General features: G+C 38.3%; 1 pseudogene across 1 annotated transcript in view; it reads right to left on the bottom strand.

The window, feature by feature from the left end:
- Positions 1-12683, bottom strand: part of LOC147032118 (geranylgeranyl pyrophosphate synthase-like) — a 47926-nt pseudogene extending 35243 nt beyond the window's left edge. The window contains exon 1 of the transcript XR_015055040.1: positions 12477-12683. The product of XR_015055040.1 is annotated as a geranylgeranyl pyrophosphate synthase-like (transcript). The remainder of the gene's footprint in view (positions 1-12476) is intronic.
- Between the last annotated feature and the right edge of the window lie 1889 nt (positions 12684-14572).

Below are 14572 nucleotides of genomic sequence, written 5' to 3'. Positions count from 1 at the left end.
ATTAACACAATCATCAAAGATAATGACGTTCTTTTTTGATTTATCCAAATCTTGGTCAGACGGTATATCATCCGTATTATCACTAAGAATACAAGTTATCGGTTTTGATTTCTTTTTACATCTCTGTGTATCACAAAATAGTTGTATTATATCTTCAATGTTATTATCATTTAGGTTTTTTTGAAGTTTAAATAAATCGATTATATCTTCTTTTTGAAGACGAGCATTAAAACCTTGAAAGAGTAGTTGATACTCTGGTTGAAAACTCGACTTTGTGAAAATTATTAAATTATCATAATCTAAAAAGTTGGGAGTCAGGAGCATCTTTAAAAGTAAGCACGTTTTTCCACATCTGCTTGAACCAACTATGAGACATCTTAATGAATTTGGAAGATTTTGATGGTTGTTAAATTTTATCTTATTTTCCCAAATGGGTAAAAAATGATTCATTTATATATTTGGAAAACAGGTTATTTAATTTAATATTGGCTTTTTTAGAAACTCTATATTTTATCCTAAGTTCAGTTTTAATTTCAAGATAATCCATTATTTTATTTATGCAATATCTTGTGTTGATATTTCCCTGAAAATGACAATCGTGAATAATATATAACAACAATCCTTTGAACATTTCTTTCATGCGTTCAATTTCTTCCCTTGTAAGCAAAGGTGTGTGATCGCCCTCATACTTTACATTCATTTCTCTAATCAGTCTTGTAAAGTAATTCATTTTTGGTGTAAATCTAAAAGAATTATTTTCCTTTTTATATTTTTATATTATCGTTAATTACAAGATAATCACAGAATAAACATTGTTTATAGGCTTTTGACTCTGTGTTTAATCCCACTCTATCACATGCAGGACAATTCTCAAATTTGTCATATGGAGAATCAGAGAATTCAAGAGGCTCAAAATCTAGCATATTTATAAAGTAAAACTTTACTCAAACTAAAATTCATCTTCGGAATCATCTATAAAATTACTTTCATAACTATCATAAATCACTCTCATAATCTTCAGTTCAATATTGACTCATATTGAATTCGTAGAAACAACATTACCAGTGATATCTATATACTTTTTTTTCATTACCAGATTCAACTACAACATTTTTTTATATTAAAGGTAATTTAAAAATGATCCTTAACTACTATTGAACGAAATGCCATTTCACCTGAATATTAACATCCTTTATTTCATCAGGATTTACATCTTTAGGGTTGTTGATAAAAATACAAATTTCTCCTTGCATATTACAGATGGTCTTATCTTTTCTTTCTAAAGCTTCATCCATAAGGTTTTTATTTTTTGAAACTTTTTCTTGTTTCATTGCTTTTTCTAGTTTTGAATATATTGCCAGAAGGAGAGGAGAAACTTTTGTTAGAGATACTTTAATTGAGGTTCTTCCAGGTATACTAAAAAAGCCCTTCCACTGAAGGAAATTGAAGAACTCATATTATTCGCCATAATTGTTTTTATCCAATAGTTGTTATATTTATCTTTGTTTAATTTTACATCCTTGACATATTTCTCAGTATCTTTAACAAATGAAGAGATTGATTGAAACTTGTCTTTTGTGTCTTGAAACATTGTATTTATTAAGTGAAAAAAGTTGGAGGATAAAATGGTTTTAAGCACAGATTCACATATGAATTAAACGAAATTTTCATCAAGAAAAAACTAGTAAGTTAGAGGATGTAAAGAAAAAAAATCCTTTAATGGACTGAAAACTTTGATGGTTATCAATTGAACAATGGAAAAATAATTTACTACAATCTCAAAATTATATGCAACTCAGGAGGTAGTCAGATGAGAGCATTAAGAGAAGTATATCATTTCATAATGACACAAAAGGGGTATCTTGAAAAATATAAAGATTCAAATGTTTTATTTTTAAATATTTTAGATGGGGATTATTGTGCAAAGAAAAGTAAACTATTGAAGGAATTTGAAAATGAACAAATCTTTATAGGTTCAATGAGTGAGCTAAATAATATGCATTGGTTATTTGAAAAAAGTGCTTCTTTTTCTTTGAAAAATCTCCATTCACTTACATGTTTTAGATATTTCAACAGCAGAGAATTCAACAGGTTGGGAAAAAAATATGAATCGCTGAGAATCCCCCATTCATTAACATGGGGGAAAGTGAGCCAGAATCAGTATATTCACCCTATACTACTAAGCTGCACACTTAGCAAAATAAAAAAAGCCTTTTGATCTGCAAGCTTTTCTGCCAAGGTCAATTGCCTGCACGAAGAGTAGAAAGAAAAACATCTCTGGTGGCTTTATATGTGCCTCTATTCACAAGGTTAATTCATGGATCAGACTTAATTGGACAACAATTTTGTTTATTGTCACACTGATAAACCATAAAGCTGTTTAAGCGAAATTGGATAAATAATGCACTCCAAAAGTGGAGTTTGAACATAATGGTCATCTGGAGTAGCCAATCAGGAAAAGAGGGACCAGTTGAGTGCTAACAGCAGGTGTCATGACTTGGGTGCTAACAGCAGGTTGAAATCCTGCCATGCTTTCCCCACAGCAAGGTTAAACATTATTTGGGGAAAAGATGGTGAAGGTTCCACCAAGATAGCTACATGTATGGATGGAGTGTTTTGAGAGGCAATTTGGAGTGCCATTCACCTGGTGACTCAACCTTGACAAATTATTTGACAATTTTTGTACACCTGTTTAAAAACAGAGGTTTAAACTGTATTTATTTGTTTTGATAAAGGAATGGATTTGTATTTAAAAAGGTCAGAGCAAGTGAGAAGATGGCTAGAGTATGTGTGTTGTGATATCACAGCATTTTACTGTATTGGTGAGAAAGAAAAGAATAAAAGATGGACAATGTCAGAGATTTAAAATGTTAATGGAATTCAGAATAATGATGAGAAACGTTGGTTGCAGGTTTTTTTTTTTGAGATTCTTCAGCTCCATTGACCATGAAAGAAATGGATGCTCATCAGATCGATGAAACAATATTAGCATTTGATAGTGTTTAAACTGTTTGGAGAAATTTTGTATTTCTTAACCATATTGGCAAGTTTTGTTCCCAAATGTTTCCAAATGGACACCCTGCAGCCAAAGTGTGGTCCGCAGCTCGGCAACTCGATGTCAAGGCTGAGCAGCGTGGAACTCTTACTATGAGGGAGTTTGCAGAGCTGAGAGCCCGAGAAAGACTTCCAAAAGAATCACCCTATGACTACAATGATAGCCATGCTACTTTTTTAATTACTCCTGTTAATTAATGTAATTATAACAACCTCGCTTTGAATTACCAGTGTGCTTTGACCTGCATAGTAATGATGGGGATACTCTTATGGTCAATAGGACCAACAAGTGATACTCGTGATAATGTTTGCATGCACTGGGTTTGTTGTCACATGCATTAACATGGGGAACAGTTTGTAACCAATGGAAGTTGTGCATGGTAACTTCGTTAATTACTTTCAGACTCATCTCATAAAAAAAGAAAAAGAAAAGGAACTCATTGAGAGCACTGAAGGCACAAGATTTTTGTGTTCATTGTGTCTTTTTCTCCATTACAATTCATAATGGTATTCGAACCATCATGTTTCTTTTGGTTATGATTAGTATCAAGTTTTGTTTTGGAATTACAAATTGAGAAACCTTTATCAAATCAGTCTCGTAGTGTATGCACTTTTGGAACAGCAATATGATTAAAAACCAGTAACTTGGGACACATGTGAATGATTGGTTATATCAAAGTAAGGTACACCATTGGTTATTGAGAACTTGTATTGATTGATTGATATATTATTAATCACTGCAGCTATGGACCTTGTTGATCTATTAATTGAGGGGAGAAAAAAGTTGCTGGAAATTGAATCAAGATAATATATTAAGTTGAGGTACTGAAACGTAATATTGAAAGAGGGTCTCTGTTATTAAATTGATCGACAGATTGGTCAACATTATATATTAGGAATCATAAGTTAACTGAAATGGAAAATCAATATATGAGGAAATCAGCATGGTATTTAATGGAATTAGGGATTGTACCATGTATTGTAAATGCCTCCATATTTTGTGGAAAGACAAAAAACAGAAAAGAAAAAAGGATAAACAAGAATCATGCCGAGTACAGAAGGCATGAGAATGTGAAATGAATGTTAAATTGATCAGAGTGTAAGAATTATATTATTAACCTCCGCCATCTTCGAAGATGGATGGAGGTTACTGTTTTCACCCCTTTCTGTTTGTTAATCTTGCCGAAATTTTCGGAAAGATTGTATCGGTCGGTAAGTTAGTTTGTTTGTTTATTTATTTGTTTGTTTGTCACCTTGTTTCATAAAAGTGTTTGTCGTCGCCTATTTTTCGCCTTTAAATCACTCTGTAGAGCGCAATTCTCATTGAAATTTCTTGTGGTTACACATATCATAGTATTATTGGAATACCCTTCAGCACACATAATGGTCAAGGTCAAGGTCAAGGTCACTTTGTGGTAAATCATGGAGTTCAACGAAACCCTAATTTTGGGAGTAATTTTGATTGAATCTTCTCAAAACTTTGTAGGAATGTAGCATATGGTTTAGCGCTCAGCTGATAAGTTTTTGGTGGAGATCGGCCTTGACCTTCATGGTTAGCGCCTGAGGTCGAAATGTTTTGACCCCAAGGTCAATTTTTCAAATCTTAGTTACCATAATCGAGTAATACCTCATATGAAAGCCCTTGATGAGCGCTTTCCAGATCTGTAACAAGGTTGACGCTATGACGTCATTTGATGACGTCATGACGAAAAAACGGATTTTTCATGAACATTTTATTTCCTCAGTTCTTAGACAATTCTCATTGAAATCTCTTGTGGTTACACATATCATAGTATTATTGGAATACCCTTCAGCACACATAATCGTCAAGGTCAAGGTCACTTTGTGGTAAATCATGGAGTTCAACGAAACCCTAATTTTGGGAGTAATTTTGATCGCATCTTCTCAAATCTTTGTAGGAATGTAGCATATGGTTTAGTGCTCAGCTGATAAGTTTTTGGTGGAGATCGGCCTTGACCTTCATGGTTAGCTCCTGAGGTCGAAATGTTTTGACCCCAAGGTCAATTTTTCAATTGTTAGGTACCATATCGAGTAATACTTCATATGAAAGCCCTTGATGAGCGCTTTCCAGATCTGTAATTTGTCAAGGAACCAAAAATGCTTCCTGCGATAACAGAACGTTCTCTAGCATCCATATATTATTGGTAGTTTTTCAATCTTAAGATTAATCTTTAGATCATTATCAATAGACTTTCCACAAGTCTCTATAGGCCGAGCGATAGACTCTGATCAATGTGTCACAAGTATTTGTTTCAGTTTGCGCTTCACGTGCTTCTGTTCGGCAAGATTTTTCGTTCTATGAACGAAATTCTGGCTAGTTTGTTTGTTTGTTTGTGAACAGGATTACGGAAAAACTCCTCGACGGATTTCGACGAAACTTGGTGGGGGGGGGGGGTTAGGTATGGTCCAAGGATCATGCCATTAAATTTTGGACTTGGACCCCCCCCCCAAAAAAAAATTGTTGGAGAAAATTTTTTTTTGGCATTTCTACATGTTTTAAGTGATTTCCAACCCCCCCCAAAAAATTGTTACCCTCCCCCCAAAAAAAGAATTTTTTTTTTGCATTTCTACGTTTTAAGTGATTTCCAACCCCCCCCAAAAAGTTGTTACACCCCCCCCAAAAAAAAAAATTGTTAGAGAAAAATTTTTTTTGCTTTTCTACATGTTTTAAGTGATTTCTCACCCCCTCCCCAAAAAGAAAATTTAGAGAAATTTTTTTTTTTGCATTTCTACACGTTTTAAGTGATTACCAACCCCCCCCCCAAAAAAATTGTTAGAGAAAAAAAAAATTTTTTGAAACTTTTTTCAACAAAATTTCGATTTCTTGTTTTTGCATTTCTACATGTTTTAAGTGATTTCCAAACCCCCCCCCCCCCCAAAAAAAAAATGTTGGAGAAAAGAACTATAACTCTGTCAGCACTATTGACATCATATTTAATGAATAAGATATAAGGTTCACTTGAGTGACCCAGCAGTATTGGCGGCGGAGGTTTTGCACTCTCCTGAGTGCTCCCCCTCGAGTTGAAAATACTGTGATGATGCCACAAGCCAATTAAAATATTATCCATTTTATTTGTTTCCTGATTAATTGGACAGGTGCATGGTTTTTGATTAAGTGGTACTTCTTGCACATTTACTTCAGTAAGTTGAGGTATTTCTAACACTGACTTGACCATCTTTCATTAGCACAGAAGTGCTAAGTTAGCTGGAAATAAATAAATAAATAATGATAGTAGCTCTGGAACTGCTTGTGAATGAAAATTGTAGAAGAAGGAGCTAACTTTCATAATTATTGTACAGATGATGGAATATTTTTCTTGACAAGAAGGGATTTTTGAAGGATGGTGAAAATAATTCTTGATTGCAAATTGGAACCATGATAAATACTGCTGCCCTTTCTACATGGAAATAGCAAATGAGATGAATGTTTTTGAGTGTACATACAACTGAGATATATATATATATATATGTATATATATATATATGTATATATATATATATATATATATATATATATATATATATATATATATACATATGTTTTAGCATGTCGTTTAGGTTGGGGGGGGGTAAGGAAAGGAAAGGGTAAAATTTTGATATAACAAGAAATGTACGTTAGATGCTTAACCTTGATTTTTGTTTGTTTCGGAGTGTTGAGAGCAGTTGAATTATGCAGCGTACGATTTCGTCCAATGAAGCTTTGGAAGAACTTCCACCGAAAGATTGGACGATGGGGAGAACCCACATTTGAGTGATTGGCCATTCAACACGTGATCATGACACGTCCCCTTTCCTGAGGTGATAAGATGAGCATGTTAAAGAAAGAGAGAAAAAAAGAAAAAAAACCGACTGAAGAGAAGGTTGGACAAGCCAAACCAGAGCAAGGCAAAGACTTAACGTCGCCGTTGCATGCCTAGAGGAATGTCCCCAACCACACTCGCAAATTGCTGCTCTGCAGATACATCGTGAACTTGCTGTGGTCACATAATACACAACGAAGGCCCTGAAGGTCCACACGGCGAGTCATCTGCAACACGTGTACAATGGTGCGGGTGGGGCTCGTGCAGCCATCGTGGCTGCCTCCAATGTGCACAGCTCGCTTGGTGAATTAAACCCGATTGCACGAACTGCTGCTACGAGGCCCCAAACTCTGCTGGGGCTGGATCTCTGAGTCACATCTTGAGTCCTTTTAGTCTCCTTCAACCCAGTGTCAGGCCCAAGCTCGTACCTGCCAAGATCTACCTTCTCTGCAGCTCAAGGAGTGTCAAAACTGTGTTTCCCGTTGGTTGCAGCTCTATCTACACCCTGACCTGCTTATCTTTTGGCCTCGGGTAGCACGTCTTTTCGATTTGTGACACCAGATAATGAACAGGTCATAAATTAAGAGTGAATTTTTACAAGATAGGCCCACCCATGAACATTGATGTATTCAGATATTTTTCAAATTTTTATCCTCGGTTGTGTATGGTCTAAAACTCAGAAAGCCAAATTCTTGATGTGATTGACCCATTCCCCACCATTTGAGCCACACCCAAAGTTTGGAGATTTTAACACCCTTGAAATTTTTTTCCATTTTCAAAGTGAATTATTTAGAATAACCATCAGTTGCCCAAGGAAATTCCTTTACAAACTTATCATATGATTTGGGTACTAAAATATTTTGTTCAAAAATCATGGGATCTGGATGGTTATGGAGAGTGGGCGCCACCTCTCATCCCTTTCGGCAAACATTCACTTCAGATTTTCTCTGGCTATATTTTTAATAACCATCAAGGTCCCATGGATTTTATTAGTGCATAAGATAGGACAAGTACGGTACTATCCTCCAAAAGTAAAACATTCACGGGACCTTGGTGGTTATGGCAGTACAGGGGGTCTCAAGACCACTTCGGGCTATACGAAGCCCTTTTTCGAGCCACACCCACTCCCATAACCATCCTAATATTTTGAAACTAATATTATCAAATGAAAGCTCCATATCTACAATAACAAAACCAATCGTAAAATCCATGGGACCTTTTAAAAACAAAGAATAAAACAGGTACAAAGTTGCCTTGTTTGACAGATAATGTACATATCGATGTACATATAATGTACAGGTATATGTACACGACATGTACATGGTCTGCTTCTGTCACCAAATTCCATCACTTGCTACAGAAGTCCACTATATTCCATTGCTGATTCAAGAGTAAAGTACTTTCACTAAATGTCATCTGTTTTTGGGCCATCCATACTAAAAATCTGTTTGTTTCCTTTAACCCCATGCTGTTTTGAATGTGGCCGAGATAGTATAGGTAGAAAAATGTTTTCTCGATGTGAATCTTTTATTTACCTGAAAACTTTGAAGAAAATCTATGAAATATTTAGATACAATTTTTGTAACTCTTGGGTGGGATGGTTTATAAGAAACAGAGTATTTTTAGGATGGTCCATGGGAATCTGTCCACATTTTTTCTATGCTAAACGTTTGATGTACGCCTTGGCATCTTCATTATCTTTCTTTTGGAAGATCAGCTGGCATCGATTGTTGATAACCGTTGGCGGATGCATCTTGCACAGAACTGTTGAAATTGGGTGTTCTTCGATCTCTGGTGCACTGGGCCAAATGAATAATTCCTTTCCACACAAATGAAGGAATGAAACCTTTTATTTAGCCTGTTTTTTCAGAATGGACTGAACATGAACAGCAGGAAGCAATGTTCAAATCACCCCATTTTTTACTGGCTTTCATTCAACAAGCCAAAATATAAATAAATCAACTAAACATGAACTCGACTCAGTCATGCTATCCCTGACACCATGGCATTAGTATGACCAACATTCATAATGCCTAATGATAGAACTATGCTGATTTCACATAGGAACAGACAGTAAACACATGGTATCTTGGATTGAATTGATGCTGGATTTCAAAACTGCTAATCCCAGATAAACTTTTACCAATTTATAAGCAGACAAATGTGGGAAATTGTAACTTACCAGGTATGATATATAAGGATTGGGGGGGTATAAATTCAGCTTTCATTTGTTACATATTCTTTCATCTTGCCAAGACAAGAAAAGGAAATTATAAATGGCATGATGGGAAAAAAGGCATGTAAGGTGGCAAATACAAATGAAAGAAATCACCTTGCATCTCATAATTATGTGGTTTCAAGATAAAAAATGTATACAAAAGACAAAATTAGCTCAAAACAGCATTTATTTCATGATACATACATATTTTACAGTTTCAAATAGAATCAGCAATGGAATATAGTGGACTTCTGTAGTCAGTGATGGAAATTGGTGATAGAGGCAGACCATGTACATGTCGTGTACATATACCTGTACATTATATGTACATCGCAATGTACATTATCTGTCAAACAAGGCAACTATGGACCTGTTTTATTCTTTGTTTTTAAAAAGTCCCATGGATTTCACTATTGGTTTTGTAATTGTAGATATGGAACTTTCATTTGATAATATTAGTTTCAAAATATTAGGATGGTTATGGGAGTGGGTGTGGCTCGAAAAAGGGCTTCATATAGCCCAAAGTGGTCTTGAGACCCCTCTGACTGCCATAACCACCAAGGTCCCATGAATGTTTCACTTTCAGAGGATAATACAGTACGTGTACTATCTTATGCACTAATAAAATCCATGGGACCTTGATGGTTATTAAAAATATGGCCAGAGAAAGTCTGAAGTGAATGTTTGACGAAAGGGATTATCGGTGGCACAATTATCCATAACCATCCAGAACCGAAAGATTTTTGTTCAAAATATTTTAGTGCCCAAACCATAAAATAAGTTTGTAAAGGAATTTCCTTGGGCAACTGATGGTTATTCGAAATAATTCACTTTGAAAATGGAAAAAAATTTCAAAGGTGTCAAAATCTCCAAACTTTGGGTGTGGCCCAAACGACGGGGAATGGGTCAATTACATCAAAAATTTGCCTTGCTGAGTTTTAGACCACACACAACCTGGGATAAAAAATGTTAAAATACCTGAAGACATCAATGTTCAAATGTTACCATTTTGGGCCTATCTTATAAAAATTCACTCTTAAATGGAAACGCACTCACTAACCTGGCTGGGACACGATTGAAATGGCTGTCATCCAGCATTCTTTTCCTATGAGCACTCCCTTCCATTATTGATTGAACTTGTGGAACAGATATCTTTTCTTCTCAAGGAACGGGGTATGTTGATCAGGTGTAATATGATTTTTCAAATTTTTCCTGATATGGAAAGAAAAGGGGGCAGGGGGGATTTGGAAGAAAAATAATAATATTCAAGTACTCTCAATTATAATTGTTGCTGGTACTTTATATATTTAATTTTTGTGCAATAGTCAAATTGGCTGTCAGCAATGTTTCCCTTTACCCAAGAGTCTTTTGACCTTCATATTGACAAAAGGAATGTCTTACTATGAAACACTGTGACCTAGTTGACAACACTACAACTTTTGCCATGATTATGTCATTCTCTCCCTCCACCCAAAGTGGACATGTTTTCGCATTTCTGAGTTCTTTCGCCGAATGCTTATCAGCTATTCCTGTAGTTGAATTGCCAAATGTCTCACCCTCCCATTCTTTGGAATGTCAAGTTGTGTAGAAGAAGAATTGCTTCGGGCTTCTGTTTCAGTCTCTCTCTCTCAGTCTTTCTCTCTCTCCAGTGCAGCCTGTGGCTGCTGGTTGCATCATTGGTTGGGACGCGGCTATGCCGCTGATGCAGTGATGCATCAGATGCAGTGAATCATTCAAAGTTCTTCCTCTGGATATACGAAATTAAAGATTCACCTTTGGTATACTGATCCAACTTGTGTAAACCAAGTTATTTTCCACTCAAAGCAGCCACTGAATGGCAGTTCTCTCTCAAGGCAGCCACTCAATGGTAGTTTTCACTCAAAGCAGCCACTCAATAGTAGTTTTCACTCAAAGCAGCCACTCAATGGTAATTTTCACTCAAAGCAGCCACTCAATGGCAGTTTTCACTCAAAGCAGCCGCTAAATGGTAGTTTCACTCAAAGCAGCCGCTAAATGGTAGTTTTCACTCAAAGCAGCCGCTCAATGGTGGTTTTCACTCAAAGCAGCCACTCAATGGTAGTTTTTACTCAAAGCAGCCACTCAATGGTAGTTTTTACTCAAAGCAGCCACTCAATGGTAGTTTTTACTCAAAGCAGCCACTCAATGGTAGTTTTTACTCAAAGCAGCCACTCAATGGTAGTTTTTACTCAAAGCAGCCACTCAATGGTAGTTTTTCACTCAAATCAGCCACTCATTGGTGGTTTTTCACTCAAAGCCGCCGCTCAATGGTGGTTTTTCATTCAAAGCAGCCGCTCAATGGTAGTTTTCACTCAAAGCAGCCGCTCAATGGTAGTTTTCACTCAAAGCAGCCGCTCAATGGTAGTTTTCACTCAAAGCAGCCACTCAATGGTAGTTTTCACTCAAAGCAGCCACTCAATGGTAGTTTTCACTCAAAGCAGCCACTCAATGGTAGTTTTCACTCAAAGCAGCCACTCAATGGTAGTTTTCACTCAAAGCAGCCACTCAATGGTAGTTTTCACTCAAAGCAGCCACTCAATGGTAGTTTTCACTCAAAGCAGCCACTCAATGGTAGTTTTCACTCAAAGCAGCCACTCAATGGTAGTTTTCACTCAAATCAGCCGCTCAATGGCAGTTTTCACTCAAAGCAGCCACTCAATGGTAGTTTTTCACTCAAATCAGCCGCTCATTGGTAGTTTTCACTCAAATCAGCCGCTCAATGTTGGTTTTTTACTCAAAGCAGCCGCTCAATGGTAGTTTTCACTCAAAGCAGCCACTCAATGGTAGTTTTTCACTCAAATCAGCCGCTCAATGGTAGTTTTCACTCAATGGTAGCTTTTCACTCAAATCAGCCGCTCAATGGTAGTTTTCACTCAATGGTAATTTTTCACTCAAATCAGCCGCTCAATGGTAGTTTTCACTCAATGGTAGTTTTTCACTCAAAGCAGCCACTCAATGGTAGTTTTCACTCAAATCAGCCGCTCAATGGTAGTTTTCACTCAAATCAGCCGCTCAATGGTAGTTTTCACTCAAATCAGCCGCTCAATGGTAGTTTTAACTCAAATCAGCCGCTCAATGGTAGTTTTCACTCAAAGCAGCCACTCAATGGTAGTTTTTACTCAAAGCAGCCACTCAATGGTAGTTTTTACTCAAAGCAGCCACTCAATGGTAGTTTTTACTCAAAGCAGCCACTCAATGGTAGTTTTTACTCAAAGCAGCCACTCAATGGTAGTTTTCACTCAAAGGTAGTTTTTCACTCAAATCAGCCACTCATTGGTGGTTTTTCACTCAAAGCCGCCGCTCAATGGTAGTTTTTCACTCAAAGCAGCCAACTCAATGGTAGATATGACAGCGTGTAATTTTACCGGGTAGCTGTAATAAGTAGTTGTACGGCTCAAGTAAGACTCTCTCCATGGGATCGTCACTCGCAGGTTCCTCCAGCACTTCCGATCGTTCCCCTCCTGCAGCCAAGGCTTCTTCATCCCACGACAAATCGTTCTCCGCCATTTGATCTCTGGGCAGATCTGTCGTTACGTAAAAAAAATTAATTAATTAATTAATTAAATACGGAACCGCTCGTCGTTCTTCGGTTGTTGTTGTTGTTGTTGTTGTTGTTGTTGTTGTTGTTGTTGTTGTTGTTGTTGTTGTTGTTGTTGTTGTTGTTGTTGTTGTTTTGGAACGCAGGTTCAGCTCAACTTCGCATGCGCACCACCTCCAAAAACTCAGGTGTTTTCACCGTTCAGTAAAAAAAAAAGGTGTTATACGAAGAAATGAAACTTGAGTTGGCCGAGGTTTAGTTTGGTTTTTATATTTTCAAATCGATCTATATATGCCACTTATCTCCGCTGTGCTTTAATCATAATTTTTTTTTTTTAATTAACAGCACGTGCTGTCAGTGAGCCCAAGGTGTTGTTGTTGTTTTTGTTCGGAATCCTGGAGCGTTTCGGTGTGAAAGGTTCCGTGAAATCCTTCACGTTGAAGTGTTGCCGGAAGTGAGGATCCACCCGACTGGGTGGCCTCACGTTCCTGTGGCTGCTCTTTGGCATCATTGCTGGATCAAGACTGTGCCGCTGAAGCAGTGCCCTCTATAGGTTGTAGCAGGAAATTGTATTTTTTTTCATGGCGCCGGCGAGAGCTTTCCGATACTCTTCGCGAAGGACACTGTGGGATCTATAATGTCCACCAACTCATTCCGGCAGACGGGACAACCGGCTTAACGTCCGTCCGAGGGAAGGTGCACTCATTGATGAATCACCCTGCCTGTGAAACGCCGGAATGACAGTTTATAGCTGCGTCGGGATTCGAACCCAAGCTATATCGCTTCGATGCGAGTGTGCGTTCCTCGATTTGGCAACCTCTGCAAAAACCTCCAAAAAAGTGAGAACATTTTGGGGATCAACAGGACGTTTAATAGGGAAATGAAAACGATGGGAAAATAACAAACAAACAAACAAACAGGTCATTGCAAACCGAAATTGCGTCACAATGACAATGTCTGACCATTTACCTCGTCGAAATCGGACACCAAGTTTTACCTAATTTAACCCATTAAACTATGGACGTGTACTGTTCACGAGTCAAAGGAATTCCAGGATAGTTACCACTGTACAACGGCACTCGGGAGAGCGCATACCTCCACCTGGTTGAACAGTTTACATTTGGTATCCCATGGCTTTTGGGCCCATGGCTAGATCTCTCCTCTCCATGGTGATCGAAGAATCACTTTAAAAATAAATAAAAATTCTCGTATCCCGATGCGGATCCAGATCTTCACCAAAATCGAATCGATTCATTCTCGTCACACATCCAACCTGTCCACCAGGATTCATAAGGGGGAGAAGAGAAGGGCCGGGATGCAGGGGAGAATAAAAAGGCCGAGACGCAGTGAGAGAAGAGAAGAGAAGGACCAGAACGCCGTTGGAGAAGAGAAGATAAGGGCCGGGATGCAGGGGGAGAAGAAAAAGGCCGAGACACAGGGGGAGAAGAAAAAGGCCAAGACGCAGGGGGGGAAGAAAAAGGCCGAGACGCAGGGGGAGAAGATAAGGGCCAGGACGCAGTGGGAGAAGAGAAGAGAAGAGCCGGGACGCAGTGGGAGAAGAGAAGAGCCGGGACGCAGTGGGAGAAGAGAAGGGCCGGGACGCAGTGGGAGAAGAGAAGGGCCGGGACGCAGTGGGAGAAGAGAAGGGCCAGGACGCAGTGGGAGAAGAGAAGAGAAGAGCCGGGACGCAGTGGGAGAAGAGAAGAGCCGGGACGCAGTGGGAGAAGAGAAGGGCCGGGACGCAGTGGGAGAAGAGAAGGGCCGGGACGCAGTTGGAGAAGAGAAGGGCCGGGACGCAGTGGGAGAAGAGAAGAGAAGAGCCGGGACGCAAGGGGAGAAGAGAAGGGCCGGGACGCAGTGGGAGAAGAGAAGAGAAGAGCCGGGACGCAGTGGGAGAAGAGAAGACAAGGGTCGGGACGCAGT

Source organism: Eptatretus burgeri, chromosome 2 (assembly GCF_056783735.1).
Source record: "Eptatretus burgeri isolate ZD-2024b chromosome 2, Ebu_testis_v1, whole genome shotgun sequence".
Classification (NCBI taxonomy): domain Eukaryota; kingdom Metazoa; phylum Chordata; class Myxini; order Myxiniformes; family Myxinidae; genus Eptatretus; species Eptatretus burgeri.
Note: the sequence above shows the minus strand (reverse complement) of the source record. Positions and strands in the feature narration are given on the sequence as shown.